The sequence below is a fragment of the Pan troglodytes genome, chromosome 2 (assembly GCF_028858775.2).
Source record: "Pan troglodytes isolate AG18354 chromosome 2, NHGRI_mPanTro3-v2.0_pri, whole genome shotgun sequence".
In the NCBI taxonomy this organism is placed as follows: Eukaryota; Metazoa; Chordata; class Mammalia; order Primates; family Hominidae; genus Pan; species Pan troglodytes.
In genome coordinates, this window is record NC_086015.1 from 16,879,983 (window position 1) to 16,903,700 (window position 23,718).

At 51.3% G+C, this 23,718-nt stretch overlaps 1 long non-coding RNA gene across 1 annotated transcript; it reads left to right on the top strand.

Moving 5' to 3' along the window:
• Positions 1 to 2,766: 2,766 nt before the first annotated feature.
• Positions 2,767 to 23,613, top strand: LOC107970571 (uncharacterized). The gene is made up of 6 exons (XR_010155498.1): positions 2,767 to 3,612; positions 3,975 to 4,341; positions 5,559 to 5,797; positions 8,483 to 10,442; positions 20,832 to 22,964; positions 23,251 to 23,613. It is a non-coding gene; the product is annotated as an uncharacterized LOC107970571 (long non-coding RNA).
• The last annotated feature ends 105 nt before the right edge of the window (positions 23,614 to 23,718 follow it).

Below are 23,718 nucleotides of genomic sequence, written 5' to 3' on the forward strand. Positions count from 1 at the left end.
CACCATCCAGCTGAGGACACTGAGGTGCAAGAGAGATCGGGTAGTATTTTCCATGATATCCGGACAGGAACAGATGGCAAAGATTTGCTGTTTACCCCATCCCAGGCTGCACCGCACCCGACCAGCCACTTCCCAGTTCTCTGCTTTGTCCCCCTTCTCAGGTTCTGAAATCATCCTGGTTTACACCTGTCACTCCCACTGAAGCAGGGACCTTGCCTCCCCCACAGCCACACAGGTCTCGCACCTAGTAGGCCCTCAGTCAATATTTGTGGAATCAGTGAGATGGGATTCAAGCCCGAGATGTGTCTGCAGAGCATTGGAAGTGCAGCCCTGGGTCCGAGAGGCCACCCAGTAGAGCAGGCCTGGGGACCCACAGGGGCAGTGGACGCCTACTGTGACTCTGGGGAAGGCTGGTGGAACTGTCACTCACTAAGCTTATTTCCTCATCCAATCTTGGGGATCCTGAGCTCCCTACTTGGCAAGCCTCATGGGTTCACAGCTACCTCCAAGGGTTTCCTTCGCAAACTCAAATCAGACTGCTCCTTACTTGCCAGCACCTATTACTAAAGAAGGGGGAGCAGAAAGAATTGGGGTGTCATAGTGACAGTGGTAAGGAGAAGGCAAAGAGTTTTCCACTTCTGGCGATGGTAGCGGTGGCAGCCACCTGGCCCAGGGCACCATCTCTTTTCTCCTGTCTGTCCCCTGCTTCCTCTGCCCTGCCACTTCCCCCTTCCTCCCCACTCCGCTCACTGCAGTCTTCTCTCCATCTTTCCAAGGTAGATGCAGCTTGCTGCTCTCCTGATGCCCCAACTAAGGCTATGGCTTCTGGTGCCTGCTGACCTCTTGGACTTTATTTCCCTGGCCCCTCCCCCACCTCCTTTCTGTTTGTCCCAGCCCCACCCCCAACTCCCTCTCCCCCAGCTCGTCCTTTGCCATTCATAATCCCCCCATCTTCATTCCTCTTCTAGGTTTTCTCTGGCTAAATTATCTTTTATACACTTGCTAATATCTGTCTCCTTTCCCCTGGACTTCCTGTGCAACACGGAATGATGAAAATCTAGACACAGGAATCTCACTCCCAGCCTAGCCAGGACCCAGGTTTTGTGAAGGGGTGTGGGGCGGGAGAAAAAGCAAACCCCACCAAACCAACACCCAGTCTAGAGCCTGATCTAAGTGCCACTCAAAACACGTTTCCTCCCTTTACTTTCCTATATCCTGATAATTCTTCCTGAAAAAGGTGGCCCCTGAGAACTGTCTAAAAGCATCATGGGGTGGAAGGGCAAGGGTCCTGAGAGTTGGTCTTGCCATCCCTTTGTCTCCAGTTTTCTTGAAGAAGTCGAGCTCCAGAGAAGAGGTGGGGCCTGTGGGGCATTTTGATTACACTCCAAGTCTAATTCCCAGTCCAGCAATCCTGCCCCCAGAGGCTCCCTTCATCTGTCCACTTGGCCAAGGAAGGGGCGGGTTGGCCCATGACCCCTGCCTGGCTGCAGACAACATCAGAAGGGTGTCCATGTAGTGGGGGCCCCAGAACAATGTCTGCATGGAAAGGGCCCAAGGAGCTGGAGCCCTTTAGCCTCAAGAAGAGCATGAGGCACCCAGCACCCTTCTGAAACCTAAACCAAATTCTGGCCTGAGCCATTTTCACCATCTGTGCCCTAGAAGGTTGTGAGGCCTCGAAGTGGGTCTTCCTGTTTCCCTGTCTTCTGAGGCCCAGGCCTTTCTCAGAGCCTCCATGGGTCCCACCCCTGTACCCATCACATGGTGTCTGGGCCCTGCCTGCCTGGCTCACACCCCTCACCCTGCTGCCCTATTTCCATCCCTGAAACAGTCCACTGGACACTGCCATTCCCTCTCTTAAAAGACTTTCACAGGCCCTGACCGTCCCTTGGTCAATCTAGTGAATGTCACCCCCTCACCAAAGAAACCCTCCCTGAGCACCCCATCTGCAGTAGGGTCACCCCCATCTTCCACCTTCACTTTTCCTGGTGTCTCCTTCCTAGCCCCTATCTCTATGGGAGTTTTCTTCAGATAGACTAGACTCCCTCGCCCACCCGGGAGGAACAGCGTGTCTGTCTTCTCTGTCCCTGCACACCAGAGATGATCAATGATCAGTTGCTGACATCAATGAAACAGGAAGGCCCCAGAGGTGCTGGGAGCCGTTCACTGCAGGTGAGAAGGAACCTTGAGGAAGTGGAGAGGACCCGAGTTAGTGTCCTCTCCCCACCCGAAGGGTCAGCTCCTGGCAGCTCTGAGACTCTGTGGCTTGGGGCGCCTCTCCCCTGTGCCCTTGACGGGTGGCCTGCAGGGGACGCGGCCGCACTCGGTCTGCTGTGGTCCTGCAGCAGCCGCGTCCGCGTCCGGGCGGGCGGCACTTAGGAAGGACAAACTCCAAAACCCAGGGCTCCAAAGGACCCATGGGAAGGTCGGGAGGCTCAGGAGAGTGACCCCGCGTCTGGGCCAGCGCTTTGAGGCCCCTGTGGACCCAGTGGAGAGGGCCCGGGTGAGGGCTCTGGAGGCACTGAGCAGGGCCGGGAGCCACGGGACTCGCAGAGGGCGCCCGTCCGCGTGGGGGCAGCAGCGTCTGGAGGGAGGTGGCCCCGGCCGCCCTCAGAAATCAGGCTCAGCCCGGGGGTCCCTGGCTCCACCTCCCAGGCCGGGCTCTCTTTGCCCAGGCTGGGCGGGGCTGATGGCCGTTGGAAGCCCCGCCCCCCGCCGCTCACCACCTTGTGGCCCCGCTTCCGTCTCCATGGAGACCCGACGCAGCTGGACAGCCTGTCAGCGGCTGCTCTGGAGCCTGGGGCCTGCTCCGTGCGCCCTGTCTGCCCTCCGCGGGCCGTGCTGTCCAGGCTGGCCCGACAGCCTGACTCGAGACACCGGGATGCCTGTCCACGCCTCCACTCCCGGGCCACTTCCCCGTGGGGCGGGCAGTGGGGCAGGGCGGGGTGGGAATCTGCTGCAACCAGGGAAGGGAATTGCCCCCAGGCACAGAGAGTTTGGAGCCTGGGGTACTGTCACCAACAGCCCAGGACCCCGCAGCTGGGCCCTCCCCTAGAGTCTTCCTGCAGCAGGGCTCTCCTCCCAAAGGGCTGTGAATGTTTCTCCGAGGTGGGGCTAAGCTAGAGCCCAGAGGTTTGCCCTGGGCACGGATCCCCCAGGTCACTCGCCTCCCACGGGCTGCAGTGAAGGAGGCTTTGAAGGGAGGATGGCCGCCCCCTCCCCTGCAAGGATATGAGCCCCAGGGAAGGCATTCCTGCTCTGGGGATTGCCTCCCTCCCAGACATCACAGCCAGCCCTTGCAGAAGCTTGGCCAAGCTGACCACTCTGTCAGTGATCTCTGCAAGGGAGGCTGAAAGAACATCCAGCCCCAATTGTGTTCCCTTTCTGCCTCAGGCTAGGCCATATCTAGGCCTATCAGGGAAGTTGGTCTCTTCATGAGCCCCCCTGCACAGACGTCTAAATGTCCAGAGTCCCAACAGAATAACAAAGGGTTAAAAACCATCTCTATACTGAAGCAGGCCGAGCTGAAGGCTGACTTCTAGGGTGCCCTAGAATGGTGGAAGCTGCACACACCTGACACCACCTAGCAGAGTTGGCTTCCAGAGGAACCTTTCGGTGGGTCCCCACTGACCACAGGATGCAGGCCTTCAAGATGTGCCTTCAAGACCTCTGTTCCTGATGTGCTGTCAGGACCTGCGCCATGGGCACCTGCTGGCCTCCCCATTGCTGGAATCCATTTGTGCAGCCCCTGTGGTGATGTGCACACTGGGACTGGTGTTCCCAACTTGCCTGATCATAAAACCACTGGGGACCCGTTCCGTGGAACCAATACTCTCCACACCTCAGGGGCCTTTCTTGTCCGTGTATCTGTACCTCTGTCTGGGATGCTTTTCCACTCAAATTTTGTCCCAAGAAAACCCCTTCTGCAACAAGAAAAGCAAATCAAAAGCCAACGGCATTTATTATATCTTTCCCAGGGGCCATAGGCTTGCAGGCCTACCTGGCCAGGCAGATGATCCAAATCTGCCTGAGAGGCATGAGGTGAGGAGCTGGTGCTGGAGGGTATGGTGGCCCTGCCAGGGAGCATCTGTGGTTCCAGCGGCTGCAGCAAGCAGAATGGAGGCCTGGGGCTGCAAGACATTTTGAAGAGACACAGGAATCAGCATTTTTGTACATGATCTTGGGTGTGTGTGTGTGTGTGTGTGTGTTAAACACTGGAGTCATAAAACTTCAGATTAAAAGAAAAACTGCAGAACATAAAACAAAACCCACCTGCAGCTCAGGGCTGGCCTGCAGGCCGCCTGTGACCGGTGCAATTTCCCACCTGTGCTGCCCGTGACCATGGTAAGTCTCCACTGCACACCCCATGGACACAGTCTCAGTCTGTGGCTGCAGCCCCGAGTGTCACAGAGGTCCCTCCCCATTGCCAGGGCTGTCTGACCCTGAGTCTGTGAGCTCCTGTGGGACAGGAGTCAGCTTCTTGACCTGGTTTTCCTTCATAACTGCTCTCTGAGGGTAGTGGCTGGCCAGAGATCCTTTGCCGAATGGATCCTGGAATCCAGCCCTGGTCCCTAGGCCTCCCCCCACTAGAGCTACTTGTCATTGGCAGGCTGGCCACCAGGTCATGCTCTTCCTCCCTTGACTTTCTGTCCCAGGCCTGGAAGGAAGCATCCAGAAGACTCCTCCTAGCACCACAGGACCCAGAGAGCAAGACAACAGAGCAGCAGGGTCACACCCTGGCTTGCAGGGCCAGCTTCTGGCAACTGCCACAGGCCTGCCACACTCAGCCATAGGTTCCCAAACGCAGCCCAGAACAGCTGCAACTCCTTCTTGGGCCTCCTCTGACTGGTCTATGTGCTAACTAGCAACCTGCCTCTGTCCACAACCCAGCACCCCATGTAGACACAGCAGCTCAGAGGTCTCACTGTTCCTGGGAGCCGCTGCCTCCTCCAGACCTCAGCCCTGCCTGCCTCCAGAGGGGACAGTAGAATTACAACTTCCTCCAGGAAACATATTCACAAACATACTAGAAGGGCCAGGTGGAAGAGCAGTTCTGCTGGCTTTGGGCCTTGATGTGTTGTGGGATTTTTAAGGAATCAGAGAGACCAATGGGGCTCAGGAGGATATTTATTAATTACTTAGGTGCACCGGCCCAGTCGGATTAACATCCAAAGGACTGAGCCCCAAATGAAGAGTCAAGTTAACTTTTAAGCATTTTGTGGGTTGGGGGAGATTTGTGCAGGGGAAATACTACAGAAGTGAGAAACAAAGACAGTTATTCAATTGAAGCATGCATTACATGATTTCTTACTTTTCTAGGAAAACGTGTTTTGCAACTTGAGTTTATCTGTCTAGTGACCTTGCAGCTGCACAGCTAGGGAAACTGGGTCTTCACAATGCCTGGGAAAGGAGGAGAGATAAGTCTCAACAGCCACAGAAAAACAGGCAGTTAATTTTAAAGGACTCCAGCTCCTTCTCTTTCTCAGAGGGAATTGGGTTTTCTTACATACAACTGAGTTTCTGCTTACACATTCTTTAATTTCTTTTAATTCCTGTTCCAGATGAAGAAAGAAGGGATTTCTTTTCCCACACAGAAACACCCCAAGCAGGAACAGAAACAGATCTTTTGTGCCCACCAATATGTGTCTGTCTTGCCCAGCCTGTCATTGTCCAGGGCTGTGGGTAGTGGAGGAGCCACTGGTTCTTGACTAGTTCTGCAGAAGCCCTGGGTCAAAGGCCTCCGCTGACAGCATCCAGAAGTGTGTGCTTCTCCATCCTGGCCACACACTCAAATCACTGGGTAAGCCTTCAACACACCAGTGGTTCTCTCAGTCCAAGGAAATCCATGGTGCTGAAGATGGGGCCTAGGCATGAAGTTTTCTTAAAGCTCCAGCTCTCTAGTGAGTTTCCTGCCTTGGCACTCCCGGAGGCATTGCCTGGGCAACTCAGGAGCCTGCAGCCCTACCCAAGGCAGAGCTCCAGGGACTTGCGGGGTCAAAGGTGCCTGGGCAAGCTTCCCAGCATCCCAGTTTCCACACTGGCCACAGGGGTGAGAGTGACTGAGGTTGTGAAGAAAGGAAGGCCACTGACTTTCCAGGCCCTGCTCCACTGGGGAGGGAGGGTGCCTGGGGGGCTTCTCTGCACTCTTTGTCTACAGCTTCCTTCAGCAGCAAAGCTGGCTGGAGTTGCCAGGGGATGCTTGCACAGCCTTATGGACCAAGAAATGAGTCCTAACTCACGTGTCCTCCCATACTGAGTAAAAATCTCTGGCCCCCACCATGATTCAGAGCCTGAAGTTCCAGAAACTCAGGAGGCTCAGCACCAGAACTCAGGAGCTCTCAGCCTGGGTGGACCCCTGGGTTTCTTTTCTTTTTTTTTTTTTTCTTTTGAGACAGAGTCTTGCTTTGTCACCCACCCAAGCTGGACTGCAGTGGCGTGATCTCAGCTCACTGCAACCTCTGTCTCCCGGGTTCAAGTGATTCTCCTGCCTCAGCCTCCTAAGTAGGTGGGATTGCAGGTGTGTGCCACCACACCTGGGTAATATTTGTATTTTTAGTAGAGACAGGGTTTTGTCATGCTGGCCAGGCTGGTCTCGAACTCCTGACCTCAGGTGATCCACCCGCCTCAGCCTCCCAAAGTGCTGAGATTAAAGGCGTGAGCCACCGCACCCGGCATGGAGCCCTGGGTTTCTATCCTTTTGCCCCCTATGCTGGGTGAGCCCCCAAGGCCAGTGCAGCCACTGGGAGGGCTGACAGCAAAAGGGCCACCAGTTTGGGGCTCAGAGACACATGGGAAGGGTGCAGATGCAGAGGCAGCTGGGGTTTTTGTGAGGCAAAGCCTCATTTTCAAGTTCATGGGCTTTAGGCACTCATTGATTTTTTACTTTTTTTCCCTCAGCAGTTTCCTATTTTTTATTAATTAAAAAAGTATCAAACATACATAAAATTTACCATTTTATGTGTCCATCTCAGCATCATTAAATATATTCATAATGTTGTGCAAACATCACCACTGTTTATTTCCAGAGCTTTTCCATCATCCCAAACAGAAATTGTGTGCCCCTTGAAGAGTAATTCTCCATTCCCCCTGACCCCACTCTGTTCTATTTTTGTCTCTATGAATTTTCCTATTCTAGGTACTTCCTAAGAGTGGAGTGATACAATATTTGTCCTGTGTTAGGCTTATTTCCCAAAGAATAACGTTTTCTTTTTTCTTTTGAGATAGATTCTCTCTTTGTTGCCCAGGCTGGAGTGTAGTGGCGTGATCACAGCTCACTGCAGCCTCTAACTCCTGGACTCACAGGATCCTCCCAAGTAGCTGGGACTATAGGCTCATGCCACCAAGCTCAGCTAATTTTTAACTTTGCATAGAGACAGGGCCTTTCTATGTTGCCCAAGCTGGTCTCGAACTCCTGGCTTCAAGTGATCCTCCTGCCTCAGCCTCCTAAAGTGCTGCAATTTTAGGCATCAGCCACTGCACCCAGCCTGGACATTTCATTGAAATGGAATCATAAAACATGCAGTCTTTTGCAACTGGCCTCCTTCACCTAGCACCTATGTTGCAGCATGTGTCACTAATTTATTCCTTCTTATAGCTGAATAATATCCTAATACATGGATAAATTACATTTTGTTTATTCACTTATCAGTGGATGGACATTTGAGTTGTTCCTGCTTTTTAGCTGATATAAATAGCAATGTTTTACATTCCCACCAGTACCTAGGAATATGTTTAATATGAAAGGCAAAGGATTCTATATAAATCAATTATAGCCTGGGTGTGCCTGTAGTCCCAGTTACTTAAGAGGCTATCGTGGTAAAATCGCTTGAGCCCGGAAGTTCGAGGCTGCAGTGAGTGATGACTGCACCACTGCATATCAGCCTCAATGACAGAGCAAGACCCTGTCTCTAAAAAATAAACCAATTAATCTTACTGAAGGAACTGTAACAAGACCTAAAATAGTATCATCGGCGGAATGTTTATGTTCCTCCAAAATTCCTGTGCTGAAGCCCTAACCTTTGGGTGGCTGTGTTTGGAATAAGGAAGGCAGGAAGGTTAAATGATGTTACAAGGTGGGGCCCTGATCTGAGATAATTTGTGTCCTTATAAGAAGAGGGCCTTATAAGAAGAGGTGACACCAGGGCGGGTGCGGTGGTTCACGCCTGTAATCCCAACACTTTGGGAGGCCAAGGCGGGTGGATCACCTGAGGTCAAGAATTCGAGACCAGCCTGGCCAACATGGCGAAACCCCGTCTCTCCTACAAATACAAAAATAGCCGGGCGTGGTGGTGGGTGCCTGTAATCCCAGCTACTCGGGAGGCTGAGGTAGGAGAATTGTTAGAACCCTGGGGGCGGAGGTTGCAGTGAGCCAAGATGGCGCCACTGCACTCCCGCCTGGGCGACAGAGTGAGACTCCATCTCAAAAAAAAAAGAAGAAGTGACACCAGAGACACCTTGTTCATGTGTCTTCTCTCTGTGCACACAGCGGAAAGGGCATGGGAGAACACAGTGAGAAGACAGCAGTCTGAGAGCCCGGAAGAGCGCCCTCACCAGAAACCAAATGTGTCAGCACCTTGCTCAGGGACTTCCAGCCTCCGGAACTGTGAGGAAACAAAATGTCTGTTTTGGAGCCGCCCAGGCTGTGGGGTTTTGGTAAGGCAGCCTGAGCAGACTAATGCAACAGCCTCAACAAAACTGCAATCAATGAGAAAATAACAGTGGGCTTGAAGAAAAAAATGAATTCCAGTCAAAATCTCAACAGTTTTATTTGGGAGGTGAGATGAGAGAGGAAACAGGTGGGAAAAGAGAGGTAAAAGGCTCGGTTAGTCTTGGGGCTGGAGAAGGTCAAGGTGGTGGACAGAGGCCCCCAGCTGCCGCCGCGGGTTCCGCGACGCTGACCGTGTATGTGACCCAAGAGACTTCTTCACCAAGGCCAGCACGGCCGGGGACCCGGATTTCACCTGGGAGAGACATTAGAGCTGGGGGTGCACATTCTGCAGAGTAGAGGGACCACTGAGTGGCCCATCTCTGGAAGCACCCCCGCTTCAGCCTTACATGCTGGGCTTTCCTCCTGGGGCCTAAGGAGTACGGGTGGGGACCCCTGCCCAGGTCACACTGAGAGGGTGACAGCATACTGGCAGCCCTTGCAGCCCTCGCTCACTCTCGGCGCCTCCTCGGCCTTGGCGCCCACTCTGGCCGCGCTTGAGGAGCCCTTCAGCCCACCGCTGCACTGTGGGAGCGCCTTTCTGGGCTGGCCAAGGCCGGAGCCGGCTCCTTCGGCTTGCGGGGAGGTGTGGAGGGAGAGGCACGGGGCGGGAACCCGGGCTGCCCGTGCGCTTGGGGGCCAGCTAGAGTTCCGGGTGGGCGTGGGCTTGGCGGGCCCCGCACTCGGAGCTGCTGGCCGGCCCGCAAGCCCCGGACAGTGAGGGGCTTAGCACCTGGGCCAGCAGGTGCTGTGCTCGATTTCTCGCGGAGCCTTAGCTGCCTCCCAGCGGGGCAGGGCTTGGGACCTGCAGCCCTCCATGCCTGAGCCTCCCCGCCCCCCGCTGTGGGCTGCTGCGCGGCCCGAGCCTCCCGGACGAGCGCCGCTCCCTGCTCCACCGCGCCCAGTCCCATCGACCACCCAAGGGCTGAGAAGTGCGGGCGCACAGGCGCCGGACTGGCAGGCAGCTCCACCTGTGGCCCCGGTGTGGGATCCACTGGGTGAAGCCAGCTGGGCTCCTGAGTCTGGTGGGGACTTGGAGAATCTTTATGTCTAGCTAAGGGATTGTAAATACCCCAATCCGCACTCTGTATCTAGCTCAAGGTTTGTAAACACACCAATCAGCACCCTGTGTCTAGCTCAGGGTTTGTGAATGCGCCAATAGGCACTCTGTAGCTAGTTAATCTGGTGGGGACTTGGAGAATCTTTATGTCCAGCTAAGGGATTGTGAATGCACCAATCGGCACTCTGTATCTAGCTCAAGGTTTGTAAATGCACCAATCAGCACCCTATCAAAATGGACCAATGAGCTCTCTGTAAAACAGACCAATCGGCTCTCTGTAAAATGGACCAATCAGCAGGATGTGGGTGGGGCCAGATAAGAGAATAAAAGCAGGCTTCCCGAGCCAGCAGCGGTAACTCGCTTAAGGTTTCTCTACTGGGTTGTGTAATGTTTGTTCTTTCACTTTTTGCACTTAAATCATGCTACTGCTTGATGTTGGGGTCCGCACTGCCTTTGCTGAGCTGTAAGACTCACCACGAAGGTCTGCAGCTTCGCTCCTCAGCCTGTGAGACCAGGAACCTACCAGAATAAAGAAACTCCAAACGCATCTGAAGGTCAGAAGGAGCAAACTCTGGACACGCTGCTTTTAAGAACTGTAACACCATGAGGGTCTGCGGCTTCATTCTTGAAACCAGTGAGATCAAGAACCCACCAATTACAAACACAACACCTCGTGAGCAGGTAAGGACACCTGGGCGCTGCTCAGGGACGGCATGTAGTCTGCAGAGTTGGGAAGCTCTGTCTATACTTAGGGTGTTTTTTGAGGGAAGGGCAAATTGATATGAATGTCGGAATCAAATTCAAGCTCCTTCAATTCTAATCGAGTGCTGCTTTAAAAACAGCTGGACCAACATGAAGTATCACCAAGCACTAGCTCTGTAAGGCAGCAGCCCGAGCTCTGCTCATGGCTGGTCTCCAGCAGCTGCCAGCGGGCTGGCCCTCCTCCCTCATCAGCCATGCTGAGCATTCCCTGCCTTTTCGGGAGAACACGCGGTCACGCTGGCTGCAGTAAGGCAGGAAGAAGGAGCAGGCGGAAATGCTGAGGAACTCCTTGGTTCTCTCACCCCAGAACTCTTCCCAGCCTGCCAGGCTCTGGGCCTGAGGGATCATTCACCCACCAATCCCACCCCGTGATTTAGTCATGGAGGAAGTGAGGCCTGGAGAAGAGGGGACTTGTCCTAGCAGGGATTACGGCTTTCCTCCTTGCTCTGTGGCAGATGCTCCTGCACTGAATTCTGCCATGCCACGCACCACATGCTCACTGGCACCTTTTCTGGGGTTCTCACTGCTGCCCCCACAAGCTTAACTTGTAGCTGCGGAAGACCAGCAGAGGTCGGAACAATTAATACAATCACGCAGCCTGAGAGAGAGCAGCAGTGCTACGGAAAAAGAAAAGAGTACTTCAATTTAAAAATTCTAATTGTAAAAATAAATTTTAAAGAGAACTGGCCCAGGACATCCACGCCACATTCCCTCTTCCTCCAGGCCCTTCCTGACGCCCTTGACTCCGGCCTGTCCTGAGGCATGCAGATGCCACTCACCTCCAAGTTCTCCAGAACCTCCGGGGCACCAAAGACCCTGACCTCGGAGGTGGTGTAGTGGTTGCTCAGAAAGATTTCAGACTGCTTGGCATAGAGATCTGGGCTGAAGGGCACTGGCCAGCTGGCAAATGACACGGAGTTCAGCCTTGTCCTCACACAGCGAGGGAAGGACGGGGAGGTTTGGAGCTGACAGGCAACAAATGGGTAATGGGCGGCCATTAGTGAAGTGGCAGGAAGTGGGGCAGCACACACAGCGCGAGTTGTTTTGTGTATGAACGGCCAGGCGACGATGTCTGAACATCTTCCCTTAATTTTGCGAACGGAAACGGCACGATGAACCTGGGAACTCACAAAAATGATGAGCATAGAGCTCTGCGGGGTGTGGTAAGAAGGGGGGAGGGGATGAAAATATCTTGGCATGGGGTTTTGACTTTTGAGCCATGCAAGTATTTCACATGTTCAAAAGCTACAATTAAGCCCCCAAGGAGGAACAAAAACCCAAACTGTAACTTGTCTTCCTATCCATCCACCATCACCAGACAGCAGCAGCTTAATGTAGAGGTGGAATGGGCACTGCAGCCACAGCACACAGCCACCTGGGGACATGGCCTTAGAAGGCCAGGGCTCTGCCTTACAGGGAGCGGTGCATACTGTGAGCCAGAGACCACCACGTGGTGCTGTCTCCTCCCCAGCAGGGGTCTGCAGCTGGGGGTGCAGGTGACAGGGGCTCCTCTCATGCTCTTACCTAGTAACCCTTGCACGGAATGTTTGCTTTCTGCCCCAGAAACTTTGAGTTCTGCTTGTTTGGAGGTCTTAGTTTCTACGAGGGAATGCTTCCCCAGAGGAAATCTGGCATGGTTCCAGTGCATTGGAAGATGAGACTTTCCCCTGGCCATGTGGGGCTCCCCAGGCCACTGAAGCAATGGGAGGCAAAAGGGTTTCTCTGCTAGCTGGAGAGAGTGATCCCAGTCACCAAGGCTTTGCTACACAATGGGGACAAGAACCTGGGGGCTTCTCTGGTATATCCATACCCAATGGTAATGGCTCGTGGGAAGTTCTAGCAGTCAAAAAAGGACAGTTGAAGAATCAGAGTCCTTAGGAATGATGGTTTGAGTCACACCCCAGATAGGAGAAACTTGAGGCCAGGTGCAGTGGATTCATGCCCGTAATCCCAGCACTTTAGGAGGCCAAGGTGGGCAGATCATTTGAGCCCAGGAGTTCAAGGTTACAGTGAGCCATGATTTTGCCACTGCGCTTCAGCCTGGGTGACAGTTCGTCTCTATAAAACCAATTTTAAAGAAACTTGACCAGCTTAGGTCTGTATGAGGGCAGGGGACAATGGAATGGGTTTGGGAAGAAGGAAGCCACAGACATTACCCACAGCTGTGCCTTCCATTAGCAAAGGGAGGGCTGCAGTGGCTTTACTCACTTTCACTTTCCCGGTTACACACGTGTTAGTTGGTTTGTGCTATTTCCTTCTTTCCATTTTTCACTTTCTATACAGGTGTCGATAGGTAACGTTACAATTTAGTCTTCAGGGAACAGAATATTCAGCAGCGCTGTGATGGAATCTGAGGAGTCACTCAGAACCCCGCCCCCCCACCACCCCATACACAGTGACTGAGGGACTGTGCCTCATTGTGGGCAAGGGGTGAGAAAACCCCTTCGTGATCTGAAGTGTGGCTGTATCTTGGGAGGTGGAAACACAAGGCTGCTTGCTTGTTCTGAATTTCACATGTGCGTGGAAGGTGCATGTGGAAGCTGAGTGTCATATGGAGCTGGGTTAGAGCCTTTTTGTCTCTGAGCTCCAAAGCCTCTGTTCACCGCCTTGCTCTGTGATCATGGCATTGGACTTTGTCAATGTTCTCCTCTGCCAGTTAGCAGAGGTGACACTGGGGGTGCTGCGGGAAGAAGGGGCATCCCTGCTGGTTGCACTGGGCAGCGCTCTCTTCCCATCTGCAGCTGCCGTGGGCAGGCAGGGTTCCATGGGGGTGACTTCCCACATGCAATGCCCTGTCTGCCAGCACCCGAGGGACGTCCTGCTTGCCAGTCCTGTTTCACATTCCCATGCCTGCCAGCCCCAGCCTGTTGGCTGCAGCAACTGCCATCTGGGGCATCTGACACGTTCTCCGCCGTTCCAAGGGCTGCTTCCACTCCTCCAGTGAGAGCGAGCCTCGGGACCAGAGGAACGGCCCAAACAACCCTGAGTGTGATGAGAAACAATTGTTACCGTGGCTCTAAGCTAGGAAGTTTTGCGGTGTTTGGCTTTGTAGCAAAAGGTAACTGACACCCCTTTTATTTAGGGGTCTGTCCTTTCTCCAGTGATTTGTCACGCCATCTTCACTGTATCCTAAGTTTCCATTTTATGGAGTCTGTTTCTGGACTTTCCATTCTGTTCAGCTCGTCTGATTCCGCACATACCAATACTGCAGGTTTAATGACAGAAGCTTTCTAGTGTGCTGCAGTGATGTCTGGATGTACCACTGACTCTAAAAACAAACACACAAAAAAGAATGATTAACCTGGAGAGTCTTACCTTGTCAAAACTGGAATTGAAAATAATCTTGACTAGCTCCATTTTTAAAAAAAACTGAGAAGTATTGACATTTGTATGTTAAATTGTGTTATCTTAAAACTCGGTATATTTCTCAGTGTTTTAATCTTTTCCTCACTTGTCATTATTTTTTGAAGTTATTCCTAGTTATATTTTTCCTTTTTTTGAGACATGGTCTCTCTGTCACCCAGGCTGGAGTGCAGTGGTGCAATCATGGTTCACTGCAGTCTTAACCTCCTGGCCTCGAGCTATTCTCTTGCCTCAGCCCCCCAGGTAGTTGGGACTACAGCCGTGAGCCACCATGTCCAGCTAATGTTTTTTATTTTTAGGAGAGATGAGGTCTCCCTATGTTGCCCAGGCTGGCCCCAAATTCCTAGACTCAAGTGATGCTCCTGCCTCAGCCTCCCAAAGTGCTAGGATTATGGTGTGTCGCCATGCCCAGCTCCTATATATCTTTTGTAAAAATTTTATCTTGTACATGCATTCTTTTTTCCTTTTATTATTCTTTTAAACTTATTAATGTCTATTGATTCATATACATTAATTTGCTTTTCAGTCGTCTTGCTGAGTTTCCTCGTTGTGCCTTAACTTTTTCATTGATTTCTTGGGATTTCCAGAAATGCTGTTGTATCATCTGCAAATAGAAATAATTTGCCTCTTTGGTGGGGCACAGTAGCTTATGCCTGTAATCCTAGCACTTTGGGAGGCTGAGGTGGGAGGATCGCTTGAGCTCAGGAGTTTGAGGACCAGCCTGGGCAACATAGCGAGACCTCATCTGTACTAAAAATAAAAAAAATTAGCCGGGGGTGGTGGTGCACACCTGTAGTCCCAGCTACTGGGCTGAATGAGGCGGGAGAAACACTTGAGCCCAGGAGGTTGAAGCTGCCGTGAGCTGTGACTGCACCACTGAACTCCAGCCTGGGTGAGAGGGCAAGACTCTTGTCTCAAAAAAAAAAAGAAAAAAAAATTCACCTCTTCCTTTCTGATTCAGATGCCTCTAACTGCATCTGATTGCATTGGCTGAACCCTTCAACACAGTGTCACAGAGAAGTGAAGATGCTTACTATGTCTTTTCCCTGATTTGCACAGAATGCATTCACTGTTTCTCCATTCAATTAAATTCTGGCTTTTGAACTCAGGTATACTCTATCATTCCTAAAAAAGTATCCACTTATTTAAGTGTTTTATATACCAGGAATTCATTCTGGATTTTGTTGAAGCCCTTTTGTCAGCCAGGGAAATGATCACGTGGTTTTTCTTATCTTAGTTAAGATGATGGATTTCCTAATATTGAACAGTTCTTGCATTACTGATGTAAAATGCTATTTGGTCATGAGGTATATTAGTTTATATGGAATATGCTACTAGATGTTTGATATTATTTGATTCACAATTTTCTATTGGTGACATGCAGCTTTGTATTTATGTAACTTTTATCAGGTCTAGAAAACAGTGCCAAAATCACTGCATAAAAAGCATTGGGAGGCAGGTGCAGTGGCTCACCTTTGTAATCCCAGCACTTTGGGAGGCGGAGGTGGGCAGATCACCTGAGGTCGCGAGTTTGAGATCAGCCCGACCAACATGGAGAAAACCTGTCTCTACTAAAAATACAAAATTAGCTGGGCATGGTGGCGCATGCCTGTAATCCCAGCTACTGGGGAGGCTGAGGCAGGAGGATCACTTGAACTGGGGAGGTGGAGGTTGCGGTGAGCTGAGATGGCACCATTGCACTCCAGCCTGGGTGACGAGTGAATCTCCGTCTCAGAAAAGACAAGAAAAAGCATTGGGAAGTTTTCCTTCCTTTGCTGTGATCAGAAACAGTTTATGTAACAGTGAGATTATCTGGTTGTGAAGGTCAGAAGAATTCCCTGTGAAACAAAATGGGCCAGTTAAGCCGTTAATTACATTTTCTATTTCTTTCATGGGAATTTAAGATTTCTTTTTCTCCTGAGTCACTTTTGGCTAATTATTCATTTCAAATTTATTTGCATAAAGTCATTCAAAGTATCATCAGTCTAAACATTTTTTCCACTTCAATATTCAGTCCTGTGTTGGTTTCTCATTTTTGGTGTTTCGTTTTCTTGTCACCTTGATTTGGTTAGCTAGAGGTTTGTCTACTTTCTTTTTTCTTTTCCAAGACCAGCTTTTTGTTCATAAGCTTTACTATTTCTTTGTTCTGATTTTTTTTTTCTTTTTTTGAGGAGGAGTCTCACTCTGTCTCCCAGGCTGAAGTGCAGTGGTGCTATCTCAGCTCACTGCAACCTCCACCTCCCAGGTTCAATCGATTCTCCTGCCTCAGCTTCCCAAGTAGCTGGGGTCACAGGTGTGAGCCACCACGCCCGGCTAATTTTTGTAGTTTAGCAGAGATGGGGTTTCACCATGTTGGCCAAGCTGGTCTCGAACTCCTGGTCTCAAAGCAGTGTGCCTGCCTCAGCCTCTCAAAGTGCTGAGATTACAGGCATTAGCTGCCACACCCAGCCTTGCTTGTTATTTTGCAACTGTTTCTCCTTTGTTTACTTTAATCTTTTCCTAATTTTGCATTTGATGTTTCTTTTTCATTTTGGATGTAATTTTCTTTGCCTCATTGCTTTAATTGCATCATGGATTCTGATACAAGGTGTTACCATTTTGAACAAATTCTATGGTTGTGGTTTGTATTTGTCCTCTGACCCAAGAGTAATTTAATAGAGTTAATAACATTTCCAGTAGGGAATTTTTGAGTCTTTAATTAATTTCTAGTTTTACTGTACTGTGATTAGAGAATATGTTTAGATTCTCTCTGCCTTGTGGAATTACTGAAGTTTCCTTTGTGCCTTAATATGTGGCAAGTTTCCATAAACGTTTCAAGGGAGCTTGGAAAGGTGTTTTCTCTGTTATTGAAGCACAATGCTTGGTATCATATCCGTAAGAAACTGAAGGCTTCTAGATAATTTCATTTTGGCCTCTTAACCTGTCTTGAATTCAGAGTGGCAATGTTAACCTTTACGAATGTGTTTTTTTTATTCCTACCTATCCTGCAGTTTCGGTTTTTTGAAGACTGCTGTTTTATGTGGTGCATAGATACTCCTGTCATGTCTACATTGGGAATTGCAGCTTCTAGCATTATCAAGTCACTTTGTCATGCACATTGTTTTTAAGGCTGATTTCTACCCTGTCACACATCAAGACTGTAACTTGCTTCCACATTGTTTTTAAGGCTGATTTCTACCCTGTCACACATCAAGACTGTAACTTGCTTCCTCGTCTAATTGGGCTTCATAGCTTGTACCCCTCTGTGCACGTCTTTATGGGTAGCCTTTAGCCTTTCTGAATTTTTGTCTTAGGTGTCCCTCTAGAGTATTGGCAGAGAGTTGGTGGGTTTTGCTTTGTGGTCTGGGGTAGATGGAATGTATTTGTAGTCTATACCCTAGCTATGACTCCCTTTATGGCAGGGAACACTTCTCCACCCTCTGACGCTGGGCTGGGCATGGAGCAAAGTGGTCAATGGGGTTGTGGTGCACCTGGCGTGAGCAAAGGTGTGCTATGTGCTTGGGGCCAGGCTCATGCTCCTGCACTCCAGCCTATTGCCATGACCAGGACAGGCCTCGACCGGTGGGGTCAGGAGAATGAGGGATATGTGGAGCAGTCCTAGACCCCCTATGGCTCAGACTGACCCAGTTCTAGACCAGGGGAACCCCGTGCATCTGCAGATGGGGGCTGAGAAATCAGTGGTTGTTTCCTGCACACTTTGGAGTTGCCAGAGAACTAGGGTGGCGGTAGCTTATGGATACAAGGTCTTCAAAGACCTTTCTCTTAGCAGGGGAGCTAGGCATACTTGCATTTTGATGTAGCTGGTGTCTTTGGTTTGTTCTGGAAGGTTTGCCGTTGTGAATTCACTATGTGGAGTATGGCGTCCTCGTGTGGCTTTCATTCTGAAGACTGTGGTCTGTTCCACTCTCCCTTTTTGGCTTGGTTATTTTTTTTTTCTGTATTTAGGAAGGCTTTATTTTTGTTCTGGAGCTGTATTAGTCAGTGTTCTCCAGAGAAAACTGAATAGGACAAACACACACACTCACACACTCATGAGGGGATTTATTGTGGGAATTGATTGGTTCATGCCCTTCAGGAGGCCAGGAAGCCCCAGGATATGCCAGTGGCAAGCTGGAAAACCGGAAAGCCCATGGTGCAATTCAGTTCGAGTCCAAAGGCCTAAGAACCAGAACAGCTGGTGGTGTCCCTCTCAGTCCCAGGCCACAGGCCTGAGAACCTGGGGGCTTCTGGTTTAAGACATGGGGTCCAGAGGCCCAAGAACCTGGAGTTCTCATACACGCAAGGGCAGGAGAAGGTGGATGTCCCAGGTCAAGCATAGAACAAATTTCCCCTCCTTCCTCCTGTTGGTTGTATCTGGGCCTCAGCAGATTGAAGCAGGCCTGCTCACACTGGCGCGGGTGGCCCTCAGTCAGTCCACTGGGTCAAGTGCTCATCTCTTCCAGAACCCCCCCACAGAAACACGAGAAATCACGTTCTCCCTGCTCCCTGGACATCCCTTAGCCTAGTCAAGCTGACTGCTAAAATGAGCCATCACAAGGGCTGCCTTGGTAATAGTGACTTCTGCTAATGCTCACGGTGCCCGCTTTTCCTAACTGGCCTTGTGCTATTATTGAGCACTGTCAGCTGCAATAAAATCACCCGACTCTCACCTGCTAACAGTGCAGCAGCGGATAGGCTGACTGCCTTTCCCTTTCTCTTCCTTCTCTTCCAGTTTTTTAAATGCGTGGGTGCTTTTCTGGGTTTGGTAGTGCAATCATGCCCTCTTGCGCTGCTAAGGTGAATTGCAGTTCCCGTAATAAAAGATACTTTTAGGTGGCCTTGGTGAATCTTTGGCAGCATCTCTGTGATGAGGCCCCCCTCTTAGCTGCTTCCTTCTTGCCCTTCATCACCAAAGCTCCCAGACACCCTTCCGAGGTGCTTCTGACCCGATGGCCTGTCCAGGTGCTTCCTGTAGCTCTTGCTTAGCAGGTTGCCTTTCTCCTCTCAGGACGGCTCCCTCCTGCTCTGTGCATTGCACCTCCACAGGGACCACCCCATTTCCTCTGGCTGTGCATCCCCCCCTGGCTGCCCCTGGCACCCACCCAGGACCTCCACGGGGACCCCCTCATTCCTTTCCGCTGTGTACCCCCCACCCCTGCACCCCCCCAGGACCTCCACAGGGACCTTCTATCCCCTCCAGCTGTGCACCCCCCCACCCCACTCAGGACCTCCAAGGGGACCCTCACCTCCTCCAGCTGCACATGCCCCCCTGCCCCTGCATCCCACCCAGGACCTCCATGGGGACTCCCCATCCCGTCCGTCTGTGCAGCCCCCTGCCCTTGCACCCTACCCAGAACGTCCATGAGGACTCCCTCAATCCCCTCCCATTGTGCATCCTCCCCTGCCCCTGCACCCCCCCACAACTTCCACAGGGACTCCCCACCCTCTCCCGCTGTGCAACCCCCACCCCTGTACCCCCCCAACAACCTCCACAGGGACCCTCCACCCTCTCCCATTGTGCACCCCCCCACCCCTTCACCCCACCCACAACCTCCACAGGGACCCCCCACCCTCTCCCACTGTGTACCCCTGTACCCCACCCACAACCTCCACAGGGACTCTCCACCCTCTCCCATTGTGCACCCCCCCCACAACCTCCACAGGGACTCCCCACCCTCTCCCACTGTGCCCCCTGCCCCACAACCTCCACAGGGACTCTCCACCCTCTCCCATTGTGCACCCCCCCACCCCTGCACCCCCCCCCCACAACCTCCACAGGGACTCCCCACCCTCTCCCGCTGTGCACCCCCCTGCCCCTCACTGGCAAGTGATTCTACATCAACTCTGCTGCTCTAAGATGTTTATTTTCCCACTGACCTTTAAGTGAATTTTGTGGTTCTTGCTCTTTCCCAAACACAGTGTAGGTCTGACAGCTATAGGTGACTGTTTCTTTGCTTTGGAGACTTGGTCTTGCTCTGTGGCCCAGGCTGGAGTGCAGTGGGGTGATCATGGCTCATGTAGCCTTGACCTCACTGGTTAAAGCAATCCTCCTACCTCAGCCTCCAGAGTAGCTGGGAACACAGGCAGGCACCACCGTGCCTGGTTAATGTTTTGATGTTGTAGAGATGGAGGTCTCACTATGTTGCTCAGGCTGGGATTACAGGGGTGAGTCACAGCATGTGGCCCCTCCTTGTTCTTTGAAAAGTTCTCAGAGGGTGTGAGAAGAGATTCCAATTCAGGTATTATCCTCTGGTATTTTCATTTTAGAATGTGTTCTTCCCTATTAACTACATAGAAAATGACAAAGTGCTTCAGGTCCTACGTATCAGATTTAATTGGAACACTTTACTGTGGAGGTGGGGGTGGGGTGTGGTTAGGAATAATAGACAAGAAAAGCTTTCCCTGAGGGCCTTGAAAGTCCTGAAGCTCCACGTTAGAAATGAGGGTGGGTGATCTTCACCCCATGCCTGCAAGCAGCAGCCGCCAGGTCTTTATCACAGGCCTGCCCTGGGCTGAGCGGTGAGATGGGGTCTCTTGAAAAGTGGGCACTGAACTGAATGCACTGAGCTAAGAGGCATCTCAGGGGATACCTGGCCTCCAGCAGCACCAAAATGGGGTCCATGGTCATCCCAGGGACTCAGCATTGTGGTAGAACCATGGTGTCCCCCTCTCCAGGCTCCAGTCCGCGCCAGAATCACCAACTCTGTCAGAAACTCGATTATTTCTTTCCGTTTGTTCCTTGTTCGCCAACACAACACTATCTGCATGGCAACACGTTATGGGACATCCGTAAGGTGGAATGTTATGCAGACATTATAAATTGCTGAGTCTTCCACTGCCTCATCACAGTGGATTAAGGGAAAAAGAATAGCATTTACACACACACTGTTACTAAACTGTATTCTGTAGAGTGCACAGGTTATTGTTCAGAGATTTATTCATATATGCACACCATCTTTTCCAAAGGCTCTAAAAGGTCCAGCAGAAAGAAACGCATTGAATTGCGTGCAATGCATCGTTCCCTAGAGGTGTGTGACTGATGACACTTTCCACGTGGGGCACCAAGCAACACTGACAGTACCGTTTGGGAAGCACTGCAGAGATGTAAACTAGGTGACTGAGAAATATGTATGGAGGGACGGTGGAAGAACAGTTGGCCACATACTCAATTATACGTGATTTGAGGTAGGGAGCTTATGGGGACTTTTTTTTCCTGTTTTTCATCAATCTGTTCTCACTAGATTTACTACATGTTAAAAGACACTTGACATAAGTTAAAACACAATGTCTAAAAGCCTCTGACCACTGCCCCAATTTTTACTTAGCAAGGCATGCCAGCGGGGCCCAGGGCCTTGCCAGCACGGTCCCCACCTCATGTTCTGGGCCCTGATCTCATGTTGCCGCCACATGGTGTCATGCGTTGTAGCACATTTCCTGCTGTGCTCCCAAAGCATTCACTTAGGAAATCCACTTTGTGCTCCATGTTGAGATTACAGTATGTACAAAGACAGACACTGTCTTGACTTTTTGACCTTTACTGTCAAAGGACATGCATGAACAGTAACAAAACAATCAAGGCTGGTATGGCTGGAATGTGAGGGGAATGTGACTGTTGAGGGGCAGGCAGGGGCCATGTGAAGGATGGGATTTCTTTCCTCCTAAGGGCAACAGGAAATCACCGACAGGGCTTTAAGCAGGAGCACCGTAAAAAAATGACTCCATGTCTAGGCAGCTGGGTGTAGTGGCTCACGGCTGTAAAGTCAGCACTCTGGGAGGCCAAGGTGGGAGGATCGCTTGAGCCCAGGAGTTCGAGATCAGCCTGGGCAACATAGACCCCGTCTCTACAACAAAAAACACTATAGTCAGGTATGGTGGTACGCCCCTGTAGTCACAGCTACTCAGGAGGCTGAGGTGGGAGGATCACAGGTGGTCAGGGCTGCAGTGAGCCGTGATTGCACCACCACACTCCAGCTTTGCCAACAGAGCAAGACCCGTGTGGGGAATAGACAGGGGTTCCCCCAGGAAGGCCAGTGCCAAGGCAGGGAGCTCTAGTCCAGGAGACAGACATGAGGGCCTGCAGTGGGGTGAGACGTGAAGAGACGCAGATGGATTCCAGAAGCAGCAGGAGGCACAAATCAAGAGAGTTCGGGGAAAGATGGACAGGACACCAGGGAGAAAGTCACGAGCAACCCCAGGTCCTGGTTTAAATAGGTCAATGGTGATGTCATTCACCAGGACAGGGAACAGAGGAGAGGACCAGGTTTCTGCTGCATGGGGCTATACGGTGAAGAACATGGTCATGGAGGGCCTGCAGGGCTGGGCTGTCAGAAACACCAAGGGGACATGGGTGCCCAGAGTAGAGGTCTGGGCTGGAGATGACATGTGGAAGCCAGGGGCATGGAGAAGGTGGACTGAAACCGTGGGCTTGTGTGAGGGTGCCTCAGGAGAGGGGAAAGGGAGGAAGAGGGCTTGGACTTGACCTAAGCCACACACGAGCTCCGTGGAGGAGGACTGGCCTGCACAGGAGACTGTGAAGGAGTCTCCAGAGAGCAGAAAGGGCACATGGCCCAGAGGTGCCCGGGAACCAGCATTTCAAGGAGGTAGGCACGAACAGAGTCACAGCTGCCGAGGGGTCAGGGAAGCTAAACATGTTCCTGGGATTCGGTGGCACAGAAGTCACGTGCAGCCAGGGAGGAGGAAGAACCATGATCTCAAGGTCTGAGTCAGGTGTCTCCCAGCCAGACTTCAGTGTTAAGGGAAGTGGGGGTGGGGGGATGAGCAAACCGGTTTCCATACCTTTAATTATGTCAGTGATCGGTATTCTCAAAGACCAGCTGCTGCTGGTGGTGTGACCTGAACCCCTGCCTCTTCCAGCCATCCATTCATTTTCAGATAGATGCATGCCGACAAGCCCAGTCCCAGGGCTGTCACTGGACACACACAGGCGGATCATGCAGCTCACAATCTCAGGGCGGGGGGAGACAAACACAATCCCCAGAAGATCAGCACCTCGGAGCCCTGGCCTAGCTCACCTACCTCCACAGCAGCTCCTGGGCTGTAGATCTGCGTAGTAAAAATCAAACCCTGAGGCAGAACCGGGTATTTCAGGGAATTTTTGTACCCAGCTTCTCTTGAAGGGCCCCTGAATAGTCTGTAAAAGGGTTGGATGCCCAGTTGCAGAAACAGGCATTGTGCAAGGCACTTGTGTGTGTGCACTGAAATGGCTGGTTTCCTGGTTTCAGTCTAGATGAGCCAGTAGTGGCTATGAATGAGACTGGAAGAGGGGGCCCCTGTGAGAACATCTTTCAATCAGAATGTGCTGTACGGAGGGAGGGCCAGAGTTCATTTTGGTCACCAAAATTAACTTTTTTTTTTTCCCCACTAGTTAGATATGCCAGTTCATTTTATCCCATGCACTGAAAGTTTAAAGTGGTGTTCTCAGGAAGTATGTTTGGCCAGGAAAGGAGAAATCGTAGAAGCCAATTACATCCTCACAGGCCCCTTCCTTCCAGGAGAATGACTTTACCATCTTGGCTTTTGTACATGATATGAGCCAACATGGAAACGCAGGCTGCTCTGAACTCCTGTCATCATCCATCTTTACTGGGGACTGGGCCACTGGGTATTTTTTTCCCTAAGTCATAATCAGTGTACCTCAATGCTTAATAGAATTCATCCCCTCTAACTCCATGAAAGGACCATCACTTGTTGAAAGTTGCTAGAAATTATAAATACCTTTGAAACCTTCTATTGGTTGTGATGTGTCCCTTTATTTTAAATTTTGTGTCAGTGTCCTCAGTCAGTCCAATGTCTTCAAGGAAAGTGAGTGCCCAGAGTCACAACAAGTAATGGG